The 9,834-nt window shown below is 39.9% G+C and overlaps 1 pseudogene; it reads left to right on the forward strand.

The window, feature by feature from the left end:
- Positions 1–7,859: 7,859 nt before the first annotated feature.
- On the forward strand, positions 7,860–9,398 carry LOC135228289 (CCR4-NOT transcription complex subunit 11-like; annotated as a pseudogene).
- Positions 9,399–9,834: the final 436 nt, after the last annotated feature.

Below are 9,834 nucleotides of genomic sequence, written 5' to 3' on the forward strand. Positions count from 1 at the left end.
CTTCTTTTGTTATAGGTCTATTTAGTTGTTCTACCTCTGTTTGTGTTAGTTTAGGTAGGTAGTATGTTTCTAGGAGGTCATCCATTTCTTCTTGGTTTTCGAATTTGTTAGAGTACAATTTTTCATAGTAATCTGATATGATTCTTTTAATTTCAGTTGGGTCTGTTGTAATATCGTCCATCTCATTTTGTATTTGGGTTATTTGTTTCCTCTCCTGTGTTTCTTTTGTCATTTTGGCCAATGGTTTATCAATTTCGTTGATTTTTTCAAAACATCAGCTTTTGGTCTTGTTAATTCTTTCAATTGTTTTTCTGTTTTCTACTTCATTTAGTTCTGCTCTAATTTTTATTATTTGTATTCTTCTGGTGCCTGTGGGTTTCTTTCGTTGCTCTCTTTGTATTTGTTCAAGCTGTAGGGATAATTCTTTGATTCTGGCCCTTTCTTCTTTTTTGTATGTGTGCATTTATTGATATGAATTGTCATCTTTGCACCGCTTTTCCTGTGTCCCAAAAGTTCTGATAGGAAGTGTTTTCATTCTCATTGGATTCTCTGAATTTCTCTATTCCATCCTTAATGTCTTCTATAATCCAGTCTTTTTTGAGCAGGGTATTGTTCAGTTTCCAAGTGTTTAATTTTTTTCTTATGCTTTGCTCTTATTCATTTCCAGTTTTATGGCGTTACGGTCAGAGAAGATGCTTTGTAATATTTCAGTGTTTTGGATTCTGCTAAGGCTTACTTTATGACCTGATACCTGGTCTATTCTAGAGAATGTTCCATGTGCGCTAGAAAAGAAAGTATACTTGGTTGCTGTTGGGTGGAGTGTTCTGTATATATCTATGAGGTCAAGTTGGTTGATTGTAGCATTTAGAGCTTCTGTATCTTTATTGAGCTTCTTTCTGGATGTCCTGCCCTTCACCAAAAATCATGTGTTGAAGTCTCCTACTATTATTGTGGAGCTGTCTATCCCACTTTTCAAAGCTGATAGAGTTTGTTTTATGTACTTTCCAGCCCTGTCATTGGGTGCATAAATATTTAATATGGTTATATCTTCTTGGCGTATTGTCCCTTTAATGTTATGTAGTGTCCTTCCTTATCCTTTATGATAAATTTAACTTTAAAGTCTATTTTGTCAGAAATTAACATTGCCACTGCTGCTCTTTTTTGATTGTTGTTTGCTTGATATATTTTTTTCCATCCTTTGAGTTTTAGTTTGTTTGTGTCTCTAAGTCTAAGGTGTGTCTCTTGTATGCAGCATATAGACAGATCTTGTTTTTTAATTCACTTTGCCACTCTCTGTCTCTTTATTGGTGCATTTATTCCATTTACATTCAGGGTAATTATGGATAAGTACGAATTTAGTGCTATCATTTTGATGTCCTTTTTTGTGTGTTCTTGACACTTGCTTTTTCCCACTTAATTTTATGTGCTGAGTAGATTTTCTTTATAAATTGTCCTTTCCTCATATTTGTTGTTGTTGCTTTTGTTTCTGCTGAGTCTCTATTTTTTTCTTGTATTTTATTTTGATAAGTAGGATAGTTTGTCTCCTTTATGGTTCCCTTATTCTTTACCCCTACTTTTCTAAATTTAAATCTATCTTTTATTTCTTTGTATCGCCGTATCTTCCTCTCCATATGGAAGGTTTATGATTACATGTCTTAGTCCCTCTTTATCATTTTAATGTTGTATTCTTTTATATAATAACATTGCGGTTACCTTGTTTTGAGTTTTTTTTTTTATATATATAATCTTGCTTTGCTTTTTTTTGGATTTCCATGTCTGGGTTGACTTCTACTTGCTCTGTCCAGCGTTCTAGCCTTGAGTTGATACTTGATATTATCGATTTTCTAACTAAAGAACTTCCATTAGTATTTCTTGTAGTTTTGGTTTTTACGAATTCCCTAAACTTGTGTTTATCTGGAAGTGTCTTAATTTCATCTTCATATTTAAGAGACAGTTTTACTGGATATATGATTCTTGGCAGGCAATTTTTTTTCCTTAATTTTTTAAAATATGTCATCCCATTGCCTTCTTGCCCGCATGGCTTCTGCCGAGTAGTCAGAGCTTATTTTTTTTTGGCTCTCCTTTGTAGGTGACTTTTCGTTTATCCCTAGCTGCTCTTATAATTCTCTCTTTATCTTTGGTTTTGGCAAGCTTGATTATAATATGTCTTGGTGACTTTCTTTTAATATCTGCCTTATGTGGAGTTCGATGAGCATCTTGGATAGATATCGTCTCATGTTTCATGATATCAGGGAAGTTGTCTGCCAACAAATCTTCAACAATTCTCTGTGTATTTTCTGTTATCCCTCCCTGTTCTGGTACTGCAATCACTTGTAGGTTATTTCTCTTGATAGAGTCCCACATGATCCTTAAGGTTTCTTCATTTTTTTTTAATTCTTTTATCTGGTTTTTCTTCAGATATATTAGTACCAAGTGATTTATCTTTGAGTTCAGAAATTCTAGCTTCTAGTTGCACAATTCTGGTCCTCTGACATTCTATTGAGTTGTCTACTTCTGTAATTTTATTGTTAATTTTCTGAATTTCTGATTGCTTTCTGCCTGTGGATTTTTCCAGCTTATTAAACTTTCCATTATGTTCCCGAATAATCTTTCTAATTTCTTCAGTTGCTTTATCTGTGTGTTTCTTGGCTTGTTCTGCATATTGCCTCATTTCCTTCCCGATGCCTTTTGTGTTCTGGCTTTCGTAATTCCAGGAATGCACTTTCATCTAGAGGATCCCTGGATTCTTTGTTTTGAGAGCTGGTTGAGGTGATCACGGTCTGTTTGTTTATGTGACTTGGTATTTACTGTTGTCTCCGAGCCATCCGTGAGGTATTATGTTAGTTTATGCTTTCTTAATGTGTCGTAGCTTCTTGCTTTGATTTTGTTTTGAGATACTGAAATGGGTTGCTGGAGTGAGCTAGCTTGATTATTTTTGCCTTCGGAACTCTGATGTCGTGTCCTCAGATGGCTAGAGCTGTTATCAGGTATATCAGTCTAGGAGTCCATTCACTTCTCTTGTATGAATTCAGCTCAGGTGTCCAGGTAGCTGATCATCATGTGTGTGGTACAGGCTCTGTCCTATAGTCTTAGAGGGGCAGGGGTGATTGGTGTATGTACCCGTAACTGATTGCAGCAGGGGATCATGCTCTGAACAAGGCCAGGAGGCTGAGAACCAACCCCCGAGTGTCTCTGAGGAAAGCACGTCCCTGTTCCCTAGAGTGTGCAGGTGGGTGGGTTCTGCAGACGGACCATGGGCATCCAGTGTTTTTGGTTGTAAGGACTGGGAGGTATCAGTTATCATTGGACCCGTGTCACAGGTGGCTGGGTGACCTGGTGGAGCTACCAGTCCTTAGGCCCCTGATGTGGGTAGATGAGGACCCTGGCAAAGCAAAGCAAAGTCACACATCAAACACCCACCTCTCCACCACACAGCTGAAACAGTTGGAGTCTGCCAACAAGGGCCTATTCTCCTGAAATAGGCCCACAGAGGTCCATGCAGAAGGGAAAGATGCTGAAAGTCCATGGGCCATTTATGCCTGGATGGGACCTGCTTCTGTCCTGAGCTCCCCCGCTTAGTGGAGCTGGCAAATTATCTTTTCCCCCAATTGCAAATTTTTTCCTTCTCCAAGGTTGGGAGGATGGCTCTAGGTGCAACAGGGCCTATCTCAGGCCCAGGGAATTCAGCCGCTGAAGCCGGTTTTGGGGTGGGGCGGGGCACGGCAAAATATACGCAAGTACTTAGCTTTTGCCGAGAGCACCATTCTTCTCAGGTTCCGGAGGTGTGAGTGGACTTTGTGGCTGGCTGCTTCTCCCTTAGGAAACTGGTGGAACGCTAGTACCAACCTGCCGCTGCCGGACCAGGAATGGTGCCTGAGTGCGTCCGGCGATTCAGGTCTGGTAACTCCTCTCTGCTTCTGAACAGTCTCTTCCACTCCCCCTCAGTTCATTTTCTAAGCTTGCCTTCGAAGCTCAGGGCTCCTAGCTTATCATAATATTCTTTTCAATTTTTTTTTTTCAGGTCTTGGTTGTAAAGAGGGCTCTCCGGAAGCGTCTGTGTATTCCACCATCTTGGCTCTGCCTCTGTAGAAGTTTTTATAAATTTTGTATATTAGTCCTTTATCAGATATAAAACCAAACCAAACCCAGTGCCGTCCAGTTGATTCCAACTCATAGCAACCCAAAAGGATGACGTAGAACTCCCCCATAGAGTTTCCATGGAGTGTGTGGTGGATTTGAATTGCCAACCCTTTTTTTAGCAGCCGTAGCACTTAACCACTGCGGCCATCAGGGTTTCCTTATCAGATATAGGGTTCCCAAATTTTTTCTCCCACTATGTAGGCTGTCTTTTCACTTTTTTGATAATTTTTTTTAATGAACAGAAATATTTAATATTTATGAGGCCCCATTTGTCTTTTTTTTCATTTGTTGCTCATGCCTTTTATTATTATATCTGATACCTACCAAAAAATACTTAGTCCTTATATTCTCTTCTGTGAATTTCATTTTCAAATTAAGGTCCTTGACCCATTTTCAGTTGGTTTTTTTGCATCATGTAATGGCTGGTTTCTAGTTTATTCTTCTGCATGTGGATATCCAATTTTTCCAGCACTACTGATTGAAGGGACTTTTCCTTCCCCAATTGGATGAATTTAGAATTTGTGTTGAAAATCAGTTGACCACATATCTATGGATATATTCCTGTAGTTTCAATTTTATCCCACTGGTTTCTATGTCTATTATTATACAAGTACCAGGATGTTTAAATTAGTGTAGCTTTGTAGTAGGTTTTGAAGTATGAGAGTTTGAGCCCTTCTGCTTTATTCTTCTTCAAGGTTCCTTTCAGTATTTGAGATCCCTTGCCCTTCCATATAAATTGGAGAATTGCCTTTTTCTTTTCTGTCAAGATGCTGTTGGAATTTTGATGGAGATGGCGTGGAATTAATAGATTGCTTTGGGTAGTATCGACATCTTAATTGTATAAAGTCTTCCAACATGGAATGTTCTTCAGTTATTCAGGTCTTCTTTGATTTCTTTTAACAATGTTTTATACTTTTTTGTAAATAGGGATTTTACCTACATTTATTCATAGGTATTTTATTTTTTAGATGCCATTGTAAATAGTAATATTTTAGTATTTCTTCTTTTTGCAGATTGCTGATGTACAGAAACCGTGCTTATTTTTATGTATTGATCTTGCACACTGTTGCTTTGCTGAATTCATTTATAAGTACTAATAGCTTTTTTGTAGATTCTTTGGTGTTTTCTATGTATATACTTGTCATCTGCAAAAAGAGATAGTTTTACTTCTACCTTCATTACCTGGGTACCTTTGATTTCTTCTGTCTCACCTAATTACTCTGGTAGGATGTCCAGAATGATGTTAAATATGAGTGGTGAAAGTAGGCATCTCGTTCTTGTTCCTGAACTTAATGGGAATGTTCTCAGTCTTTGTCCACTGAGTATCATGTTAGCTGTGGAGATTTTTGTAGATGCCCTTTTTTGTATTGAGAAATTTCCCTTTTATTCCTACCACTTATTTATTTACCCGAAGAACTACAAAGTATTGTAGTTCTGCTAGGGGAGGGGCAAGCATTGCCTGGTCCACAGTTTTAGTATAGTTTTTAAACAGATATTGTCTTGACTCAGTTTAGAGCCCCTGGCTGGAAGCCAGTCAGTTCACCTTCTTTAGTAGCTGTTTAAGTCCACTCTCCAACCACAACCCTCATCGGGTTCTCACACTCCTGTGTACTATGCACCTGACTTAATTATCCTGGGTCTAGTACCAAACACCTAGGAACAGCCCCTATGTCCCTGGAACCCATAGAATTATGCAAGTTGGCCGGTCCCCAGGAAGCCTGCATAACCTAGCTAAACCCACCTGTTTTCCATACTTAAGTCACCTCCTATAATCCCAGCCTGTTTTTACCATATCTCTGGGTACAGCCCCTTGTACGGTCCTGTACAGCAGCCTTCTCTGGTTGGGAGCTGTAGGTAACAGCGTTTCTTATAATTTAGAACAATGGGACATAAAAGAAGGCCACTCAGATAGGAGACCAAATGAAGCCCTAGAAATACAAACCTCTACCACTAAGTAAATTCAATATATAAACTCAATATATGATTAGGCACTGACTACATCTTACATATTGTTAAGGACAGTCTCTGTTAAGGGAGAAGCACGGTCATGGTCCTTAACATCAGTGAAAGAAGACTTGATGCAATAGATGTTAATTGTTGCTGTTATTAGGTGCCTTGAGTCAGCTATGACTGAGGTGACTGAGGTGACCCCATATAGAACAGAATAAAACATTGCCCAGTGCTGCACCATCTTCACCGTCATTGATGTGTTCGAGTTCATTGTCGTCCTGAATGCCTTCCAACCTAGGCGGCTCATCTTATAGCACTATATTGGACAATATTCTTTTGTGATCCATAGTGTTTTCATGGGCTAATTTTTAGAAATAGATCACCAGGCCTTTCTTCTTAAGTCTGTCTTAGTCTGGAAGTGCCACTGAAACTTGTCTACCACGTATGGTCCTGCCGGTATTTGAAATACGATTGGCATAGCTTCCAACCTCATACATAGCAACACGCTAACTACCACAGTATGACAAACCAACAGACGGGTGGTTGAGATGTTAATTGCACTTGATAAATACCTGATTCTCCAACAATGTCCAGTTGAGGGTATGCTATGAGTTAGAACCATCAGGGCATATGCTAGTGTAAATATATTTTAATTCACTGTTTGGAGTTAATACATTTAAGTAACTTATAGATAGAAAATTATGTTAAATTACCTTATCGTGAGATGTTTAATACTATCTCTCATTTGTATAGCTTCTTAGAATTTTCAAGGCATTTCAGGAAACATCTTCTAACTACCTATAAATTAGGGAAAGCGGTTATTATAATTCCCATGTTACTCAAGAAGAAACTAAGACTTAGAGAGGTGAAGAATCATGTCCAAGATCAACAGTCTGGCCATTAAAAGATTAGAAGTCAAGGACTCCAGCATGCAGCCTGATCCAGATACCACCCTACCCCTTAGCTGTTATTGTTGTTAGCTGCTGAGGAGTGACCCCCCACCCCATGGTTACCCTGTGCATAAAAGAACACCAGATAGTTTTGATTCACAAGGCTCTCATTAACTGATTCTCAGAAGTAGATAACCAGGTCCTTTCTCCTAGTCCATCTTACTCTGGAAGCTCTGCGGACACCTGCTCAGTATCATAGCAACATGCAAGCCTCCACTGACAGATAAGTGGTGGCTGCCCATAAGGTGCGTTGGCTGGGAATCAAAGCAGGATCACCCCCATGGAAAGATCACTGAACCACCAGTGCCTCTTACCTTTTAACTAGGGAAGTATAATGAGCAGTATAGTGGCTGAGCAGTCTACGGGACTGGATTATGGCTCTGGTCTCTGTGGGGTCATGGGTTCGAATCCCACTGCTGCCAACTGTGTTTTGGGGGCCCTGGTGGCTCAGTGGTTAAGTGTTTGACTGCTAACCAAAATGTTGGTAGTTCAAATCCACCAGCCACTCCTTGGACGGCCTATCGGGCAGGTCTATTGTGTCCTATAGGGTTGCTGAGTTGGAATTGACTTGATGGCAGTGGGTATAGGACAGCATGTTGTTGTTAGGTGCCATCGAGCTAGTTCTGACTCATGGTGACACTATGCACGACAGGAAGAAACACTGCCCGGGCCTCGGCCGTCGTTACAGTCATTATTATGCTTGAGCTCATTCCTGCAGGCACTGTCCGTTTACCTCGTTGAGGGCCTTCCTCTTTTCCGCTGCCTCTGTGCTTTGCCATGCGTGATGTCCTTCTTCAGGGCCTGATCCCTCCTGACAACATGTCTGAAGTATGTAAGACACAGTATCGCCATCCTTGCTTCTGGGGAGCATTCTGATTGTATTTCTCCCAAGACAGATTTGTTCATTCTATTGGCAGTCCATGGTGTATTCAGTATTCTTCACCAATACCACAATTCACAGGTGTCAATTCTTCTTTGGTCTTCCTTATTCATCGTCTAGCTTTCATATGTATACGATGGGATTGAAAATACCATGGCTTGGGTCAGGCGCACCTTAGTCCTCAAAGTGACATATTTGCTTTTCAACACTTTAAAGAGGTCTTTTGCAGCAGACTTGCCCAGAGCAATGTGTCTTTTGATTTCTTGACTGCTCCTTCCATGGGTATTGATTGTGGATTCAAGTAAAAAGAAATCCTTGACAACTTCAGTTTGCTCGCTGCCACCCCCTTTGTTGCCAGTTTCAAACACCTGCTCAATCCTGCCCTGTGAAGCCTGCATGTGGCGGCCAGCAGCTGGACTGGCCACCACTCTCAGGATTTTTACCTCCTATAACTCCAACAGAAAAGTTTTTTTCTTTCCCAGCTGATGCTGGCACCACCAAGGAAACTCTTCTAAAAGACACCTCGCCAGATTGCTTTCATGGGTGTTGGAAACAGGGGCCGGTCTGTGGACATAAGTGGGCTTCAGGTAGCCTTAGCTGAGGGTCATTCAGATCTCCAACCCAGAGTAAAGCTAGCTTCCCTAGTATTCTCAGTGACCCAGACCTCGATTCTTCCAACTCTGGATTTGACAGCTTGATTGTCTCTCAAAACACAGAAGCTTTAGTCAGTGTTCCAAAACCATCTATTGAAAGCCATTTTTGGCCATCGTTTGTCTAACACCTCCACTCCACGTTTGTGAGGATGAGTTGACGTGGCTAAATCCAACAGAGACTGACCGTGCAATTCAGTGGGATACATCAATGTGTGTTAAGAATAGCACTGCTGTAGAGATGAAGCAAATAATGGCCAAAGCCTTCAAACACCCCTTATCTTCTCAACAAGCACATTCCTTGGTGACTTAGAAAAAAATGCAAGACTTGTTTATCACATTGGCCTGATTCCAGCCAATCTTCCTGATCTCATGGAAAACAACTCTCTAGTTACTATAGAAATGTTGCTGAAATTAACGCAGTCAAACCCGATAACCAAGTATGTTTCAGGCCTGGTCAATATGGACATGTCCTTACATTCAATGGAAGTTGTAAATCAGCTAACTACAGCTGTTGATCTACCTCTGGAACTTATCCACCTTTATATATCAAATTTCATCTCTACTTGTGAACAATTTAAGGGTCATTTGATGCACCTCATCTGTGTCTTCCTCCAGTCCTTGATCTGTAACAAAATTATTAACGTACAGGACTTGTTTATAGAAGTACAGGCATTCTGTATTGAATCCCATAGGATATGAGAAGCTGCTGGCCTTTTCTGGTTGTTGAAGACGTTGCATACTGGGGAAACCCCTTCTGAGACTAATAATCATAGTAATACTGCATTGAAACTACGTCATTCATTGTTCATCCATACCGTGGTATAATTTTTAAAACTGTTAAAACCCTGAGTGGATTGCTTGGTGTAGTGCATATAAACAATACTTTATCAACTTGAAGTTTTACTTTCCTGGATGACTTTTTACCTTGAGATGAATTTTTGGTAAAAACTTGAAAAAACTGTATCTTTTAGGTGTCTTGTTGATAATTATCCATACCTCTTGCCATTCTACTCTGTGTGCATTCCAGTTTGTTAATTCTCCTTTCAAAGCAAGCACTTTCAAGACTATTCATTGCAGTCCGTGTGAGGAACGGTTATCCCAGAAAACTATTACTGCAAAAGAGCAGATGAGCAGTAAAGAACAAAGCGCCTGTTTTTGTTTAAAAGTCACGTTGCAGACTCCTGATAATCCCTGAATCCAGCTTTCATGAGGTTTCAGTGCTAATGTATTTCATGAGAGTAAATTAAGATATTCTTAAAAA

Source organism: Loxodonta africana, chromosome 20 (assembly GCF_030014295.1).
Source record: "Loxodonta africana isolate mLoxAfr1 chromosome 20, mLoxAfr1.hap2, whole genome shotgun sequence".
Classification (NCBI taxonomy): domain Eukaryota; kingdom Metazoa; phylum Chordata; class Mammalia; order Proboscidea; family Elephantidae; genus Loxodonta; species Loxodonta africana.